Here is a 7500-nt window from a genome sequence, read left to right on the forward strand (position 1 = left end):
ATGAAGATACAACATGCACTAACATTACATCAATTCTAACATGTGATAGAACAAAATGTTTCAGGATCTTGAAGTAAATTTAAAAGTAGAAGGACAGACACACACACACACACAGTATAAGCCATCTGCTACTCCAATCTTTAACTTCCTGTTTGGATCCTGCGAGAGAGAAAGGTACAGAGACAGAGAGAGAGAGAGAGAGAGAGGAGAGGTATAATTAATAGAACAGATTAATTGATAAATGATTAACTGAAAAAAAATAATTGATTAAAAGGATTAATTGATTAATTGATGTCTGTTGCTGCTCCATAACACAGGTGATGATTTATAGCATGTATTTATGAAACCATAACAAGATTGTGTGTGTGTGTGTGTGTGCCCAGGAAAATTCTTAGTGTATAGAATTTAATGCCCATATAAATGTGGGCATTAAAGATAAAAGTTATTCACAAAGGCATTTTAACCTTAAAACCCATCTAAAGGTCGAAAAGTGTCAGGAGTAGAGAAAAGGATTTCCTTAGCAGAGGAATAAATAAGGGAAAGGTGAAGAGGGAGAAGTGTTTCAGACGGACAGGTGATGACTGACTTAATAACACACTACACATTAAGATTATTAAGATATTGGAGATAATGTATATAAATAAACATTAGGACATACGATGATAAAAAATATCATCATATCAAACTGAGTGTCTCTTCCCTTCTGCAGAAGAGTTTCATTTAAACACACACACACACACACACACACACACACACACACACTGATCCAGGCTGTAGGAGTGTTACACATCAGAGTGTGTGTGATCTGTGTTACACATCAGAGTGTGTGATCTGTGTTACACATCAGAGTGTGTGATCTGTGTTACACATCAGAGTGTGTGATCTGTGTTACACATCAGAGTGTGTGATCTGTGTTACACATCAGAGTGTGTGATCTGTGTTACACATCAGAGTGTGTGTGATCTGTGTTACACATCAGAGTGTGTGTGATCTGTGTTACACATCAGAGTGTGTGATCTGTGTTACACATCAGAGTGTGTGATCTGTGTTACACATCAGAGTGTGTGATCTGTGTTACACATCAGAGTGTGTGATCTGTGTTACACATCAGAGTGTGTGTGATCTGTGTTACACATCAGAGTGTGTGTGATCTGTGTTACACATCAGAGTGTGTGATCTGTGTTACACATCAGAGTGTGTGTGATCTGTGTTACACATCAGAGTGTGTGTGATCTGTGTTACACATCAGAGTGTGTGATCTGTGTTACACATCAGAGTGTGTGATCTGTGTTACACATCAGAGTGTGTGATCTGTGTTACACATCAGAGTGTGTGATCTGTGTTACACATCAGAGTGTGTGTGATCTGTGTTACACATCAGAGTGTGTGATCTGTGTTACACATCAGAGTGTGTGATCTGTGTTACACATCAGAGTGTGTGATCTGTGTTACACATCAGAGTGTGTGATCTGTGTTACACATCAGAGTGTGTGTGATCTGTGTTACACATCAGAGTGTGTGTGATCTGTGTTACACATCAGAGTGTGTGTGATCTGTGTTACACATCAGAGTGTGTGTGATCTGTGTTACACATCAGAGTGTGTGATCTGTGTTACACATCAGAGTGTGTGATCTGTGTTAGACATCAGAGTGTGTGATCTGTGTTACACATCAGAGTGTGTGTGATCTGTGTTACACATCAGAGTGTGTGTGATCTGTGTTACACATCAGAGTGTGTGTGATCTGTGTTACACATCAGAGTGTGTGATCTGTGTTACACATCAGAGTGTGTGTGATCTGTGTTACACATCAGAGTGTGTGTGATCTGTGTTACACATCAGAGTGTGTGTGATCTGTGTTACACATCAGAGTGTGTGATCTGTGTTACACATCAGAGTGTGTGATCTGTGTTACACATCAGAGTGTGTGTGATCTGTGTTACACATCAGTGTGTGTGATCTGTGTTACACATCAGAGTGTGTGTGATCTGTGTTACACATCAGAGTGTGTGATCTGTGTTACACATCAGAGTGTGTGTGATCTGTGTTACACATCAGAGTGTGTGATCTGTGTTACACATCAGAGTGTGTGATCTGTGTTACACATCAGAGTGTGTGTGATCTGTGTTACACATCAGAGTGTGTGTGATCTGTGTTACACATCAGAGTGTGTGATCTGTGTTACACATCAGAGTGTGTGTGATCTGTGTTACACATCAGAGTGTGTGTGATCTGTGTTACACATCAGAGTGTGTGATCTGTGTTACACATCAGAGTGTGTGATCTGTGTTACACATCAGAGTGTGTGATCTGTGTTACACATCAGAGTGTGTGTGATCTGTGTTACACATCAGAGTGTGTGATCTGTGTTACACATCAGAGTGTGTGTGATCTGTGTTACACATCAGAGTGTGTGTGATCTGTGTTACACATCAGAGTGTGTGTGATCTGTGTTACACATCAGAGTGTGTGATCTGTGTTACACATCAGAGTGTGTGATCTGTGTTACACATCAGAGTGTGTGTGATCTGTGTTACACATCAGAGTGTGTGATCTGTGTTACACATCAGAGTGTGTGATCTGTGTTACACATCAGAGTGTGTGATCTGTGTTACACATCAGAGTGTGTGTGATCTGTGTTACACATCAGAGTGTGTGTGATCTGTGTTACACATCAGAGTGTGTGATCTGTGTTACACATCAGAGTGTGTGATCTGTGTTACACATCAGAGTGTGTGATCTGTGTTACACATCAGAGTGTGTGATCTGTGTTACACATCAGAGTGTGTGTGATCTGTGTTACACATCAGAGTGTGTGTGATCTGTGTTACACATCAGAGTGTGTGATCTGTGTTACACATCAGAGTGTGTGATCTGTGTTACACATCAGAGTGTGTGATCTGTGTTACACATCAGAGTGTGTGTGATCTGTGTTACACATCAGAGTGTGTGTGATCTGTGTTACACATCAGAGTGTGTGTGATCTGTGTTACACATCAGAGTGTGTGTGATCTGTGTTACACATCAGAGTGTGTGATCTGTGTTAGACATCAGTGTGTGTGATCTGTGTTAGACATCAGTGTGTGTGATCTGTGTTACACATCAGTGTGTGTGTGATCTGTGTTACACATCAGAGTGTGTGTGATCTGTGTTAGACATCAGTGTGTGTGTGATCTGTGTTACACATCAGAGTGTGTGTGATCTGTGTTACACATCAGTGTGTGTGATCTGTGTTACACATCAGAGTGTGTGTGATCTGTGTTACACATCAGAGTGTGTGTGATCTGTGTTACACATCAGAGTGTGTGTGATCTGTTACACATCAGAGTGTGTGATCTGTGTTACACATCAGAGTGTGTGATCTGTGTTACACATCAGAGTGTGTGTGATCTGTGTTACACATCAGAGTGTGTGTGATCTGTGTTACACATCAGAGTGTGTGATCTGTGTTACACATCAGAGTGTGTGTGATCTGTGTTACACATCAGAGTGTGTGTGATCTGTGTTAGACATCAGTGTGTGTGATCTGTGTTACACATCAGAGTGTGTGATCTGTGTTACACATCAGAGTGTGATCTGTGTTACACATCAGAGTGTGTGTGATCTGTGTTACACATCAGAGTGTGTGTGATCTGTGTTACACATCAGAGTGTGTGATCTGTGTTACACATCAGAGTGTGTGATCTGTGTTAGACATCAGAGTGTGTGATCTGTGTTACACATCAGAGTGTGTGTGATCTGTGTTACACATCAGAGTGTGTGTGATCTGTGTTACACATCAGAGTGTGTGTGATCTGTGTTACACATCAGAGTGTGTGATCTGTGTTACACATCAGAGTGTGTGTGATCTGTGTTACACATCAGAGTGTGTGTGATCTGTGTTACACATCAGAGTGTGTGTGATCTGTGTTACACATCAGAGTGTGTGATCTGTGTTACACATCAGAGTGTGTGTGATCTGTGTTACACATCAGAGTGTGTGTGATCTGTGTTACACATCAGAGTGTGTGATCTGTGTTACACATCAGAGTGTGTGATCTGTGTTACACATCAGAGTGTGTGTGATCTGTGTTACACATCAGAGTGTGTGATCTGTGTTACACATCAGAGTGTGTGATCTGTGTTACACATCAGAGTGTGTGTGATCTGTGTTACACATCAGAGTGTGTGATCTGTGTTACACATCAGAGTGTGTGATCTGTGTTACACATCAGAGTGTGTGTGATCTGTGTTACACATCAGAGTGTGTGATCTGTGTTACACATCAGAGTGTGTGTGATCTGTGTTACACATCAGAGTGTGTGTGATCTGTGTTACACATCAGAGTGTGTGTGATCTGTGTTACACATCAGAGTGTGTGTGATCTGTGTTACACATCAGAGTGTGTGTGATCTGTGTTACACATCAGAGTGTGTGATCTGTGTTACACATCAGAGTGTGTGATCTGTGTTACACATCAGAGTGTGTGTGATCTGTGTTACACATCAGAGTGTGTGTGATCTGTGTTACACATCAGAGTGTGTGATCTGTGTTACACATCAGAGTGTGTGTGATCTGTGTTACACATCAGAGTGTGTGATCTGTGTTACACATCAGAGTGTGTGTGATCTGTGTTACACATCAGAGTGTGTGTGATCTGTGTTACACATCAGAGTGTGTGATCTGTGTTACACATCAGAGTGTGTGATCTGTGTTACACATCAGAGTGTGTGATCTGTGTTACACATCAGAGTGTGTGTGATCTGTGTTACACATCAGAGTGTGTGATCTGTGTTACACATCAGAGTGTGTGTGATCTGTGTTACACATCAGAGTGTGTGTGATCTGTGTTACACATCAGAGTGTGTGATCTGTGTTACACATCAGAGTGTGTGTGATCTGTGTTACACATCAGAGTGTGTGATCTGTGTTACACATCAGAGTGTGTGATCTGTGTTACACATCAGAGTGTGTGATCTGTGTTACACATCAGAGTGTGTGATCTGTGTTACACATCAGAGTATGTGTGATCTGTGTTACACATCAGAGTGTGTGATCTGTGTTACACATCAGAGTGTGTGATCTGTGTTACACATCAGAGTGTGTGTGATCTGTGTTACACATCAGAGTGTGTGTGATCTGTTACACATCAGTGTGTGATCTGTGTTACACATCAGAGTGTGTGATCTGTGTTACACATCAGAGTGTGTGTGATCTGTGTTACACAACAGAGTGTGTGTGATCTGTGTTACACATCAGAGTGTGTGATCTGTGTTACACATCAGAGTGTGTGTGATCTGTGTTACACATCAGAGTGTGTGTGATCTGTGTTAGACATCAGTGTGTGTGATCTGTGTTACACATCAGAGTGTGTGTGATCTGTGTTACACATCAGTGTGTGTGATCTGTGTTACACATCAGAGTGTGTGATCTGTGTTACACATCAGAGTGTGTGATCTGTGTTACACATCAGAGTGTGTGTGATCTGTGTTACACATCAGAGTGTGTGTGATCTGTGTTACACATCAGAGTGTGTGATCTGTGTTACACATCAGAGTGTGTGTGATCTGTGTTACACATCAGAGTGTGTGTGATCTGTGTTACACATCAGAGTGTGTGTGATCTGTGTTACACATCAGAGTGTGTGTGATCTGTGTTACACATCAGAGTGTGTGTGATCTGTGTTAGACATCAGAGTGTGTGTGATCTGTGTTACACATCAGAGTGTGTGATCTGTGTTAGACATCAGAGTGTGTGTGATCTGTGTTACACATCAGAGTGTGTGATCTGTGTTACACATCAGAGTGTGTGATCTGTGTTACACATCAGAGTGTGTGATCTGTGTTACACATCAGAGTGTGTGATCTGTGTTACACATCAGAGTGTGTGATCTGTGTTACACATCAGTGTGTGATCTGTGTTACACATCAGAGTGTGTGATCTTTGTTACACTCTGCTCTGCCTGTGTCCTTTTTTTGGCCATCACCTTCCTTATATGGTCATTAGTTCCTGCTGAATAGTTTCAGCTGTTCCTTGTTTCCTTTCTATCTTTGGGTCAAACATTCCTATTTTTGTTGTGTGTGTGTGTGTGTGTGTGTGTGCGTGTGTGTGTGTGATTAAGGTTAAATAAGTGAAAATGGGCCTGTAAAAAGAAGGCTTATAACAGACCCTATTTAAAAGCGCTCTTTTTTATTGGTCAACCAATCACAGACTTTATGAGCATGTGTCATACCTAGCACCAGGGCTTAGCCCCGCCTCCTCTCTAAGATAAAAATTTTTCTCTTGTCCTTGCTCCTCCTAATTAAAATGTAAAATTTTCACGCTAAATTAGGATCAAACATTCCTATTTTTGTATGTCTGTGTTCTTGTGTGTGTGTGCGTGTGTGTGTGTGTCTGTGTTCGTGTGCGTGTGTGCGTGTGTGTGTGTGCGCGTGTATGTCTGTGTTCTTGTGTGTGTGCGTGTGTGTGTGTGTGTCTGTGTTCGCGTGTGTGTGTGCGCGCGTGTGTGTGCGCGTGTATGTCTGTGTTCTTGTGTGTGTGCGTGTGTGTGTGTCTGTGTTCGCGTGCGTGTGTGCGCGCGTGTGTGTGCGCGTGTATGTCTGTGTTCGTGTGTGTGTGCGCGTGTGTGCGCACGCGTGTGTGTGTGTGTGCACGTGTGTGTGTCTGTGTGTGTGCGCGTGTGTGTGTCTGTGTGTGTGTGTGCGCGTGTGTGTGCGCGCGTGTGTGTGCGTGTGTCTGTGTTCATGTGTGTGTGTGCGTGTGTGTGTCTGTGTTCATGTGTGTGTGTGCGTGTGTGTGCGTTTGTGTGTGTGTTCGTGTGTGTGTGTGTTCGCGTGTGTGTGTGTGCACGTATGTGTGTGTGTGCACGTGTGTGTGCGCGTGTGTGCGCACGCGTGTGTGTGTGCGCGTGTGTGTCTGTGTTTGTGTGTGTGTGTGCGCGTGTGTGTGCGCACGCGTGTGTGTGTGTGTGTGCACGTGTGTGTGTCTGTGTGTGTGTGTGCGCGTGTGTGTGTCTGTGTTTGTGTGTGTGTGTGCGCGTGTGTGTGCGTGTCTGTGTTCATGTGTGTGTGTGCGTGTGTGTGTCTGTGTTCATGTGTGTGTGCGTGTGTGTGTCTGTGTTCATGTGTGTGTGCGTGTGTGTGTCTGTGTTCGTGTGTGTGCGTTTGTGTGTGTGTTCGTGTGTGTGCGTGTGTGTGTTCGTGTGTGTGTGTGTGTGTGTGTGTGTGCACGTGTGTGTGTGTGTGTGTGTGTGTGCGTGTGTGTGTCTGTGTTCGTGTGTGTGCGTTTGTGTGTGTGTTCGTGTGTGTGCGTGTGTGTGTGTGTTCGTGCGTGTGTGTGTGTGTGTGTGTGTGTTCGTGTGTGTGCGTTTGTGTGTGTGTGTGTGTGCGTGTGTGTGTGTGTTCGTGTGTGTGCGTGTGTGTGTGTGTGTGTGTGTGTGCACGTGTGTGCACGTGTGTGTGTGTGTGTGCGTGTGTGTGTCTGTGTTCGTGTGTGTGCGTTTGTGTGTCTGTGTTCGTGTGTG

The 7500-nt window shown here is 43.4% G+C and overlaps 1 protein-coding gene across 1 annotated transcript in view; it reads right to left on the reverse strand.

The window, feature by feature from the left end:
• Positions 1-7500, reverse strand: part of apobec2a (apolipoprotein B mRNA editing enzyme, catalytic polypeptide-like 2a) — a 9852-nt gene that overhangs the window by 207 nt on the left and 2145 nt on the right. Inside the window, exon 3 of the mRNA XM_058374027.1 lies at positions 1-159. This exon is cut by the window's left edge and continues 207 nt beyond it. The gene's annotated coding sequence lies outside the window, so the exon portion shown is untranslated. The remainder of the gene's footprint in view (positions 160-7500) is intronic.

This window comes from Hemibagrus wyckioides, linkage group LG21, assembly GCF_019097595.1.
Source record: "Hemibagrus wyckioides isolate EC202008001 linkage group LG21, SWU_Hwy_1.0, whole genome shotgun sequence".
Taxonomy (NCBI): Eukaryota; Metazoa; Chordata; class Actinopteri; order Siluriformes; family Bagridae; genus Hemibagrus; species Hemibagrus wyckioides.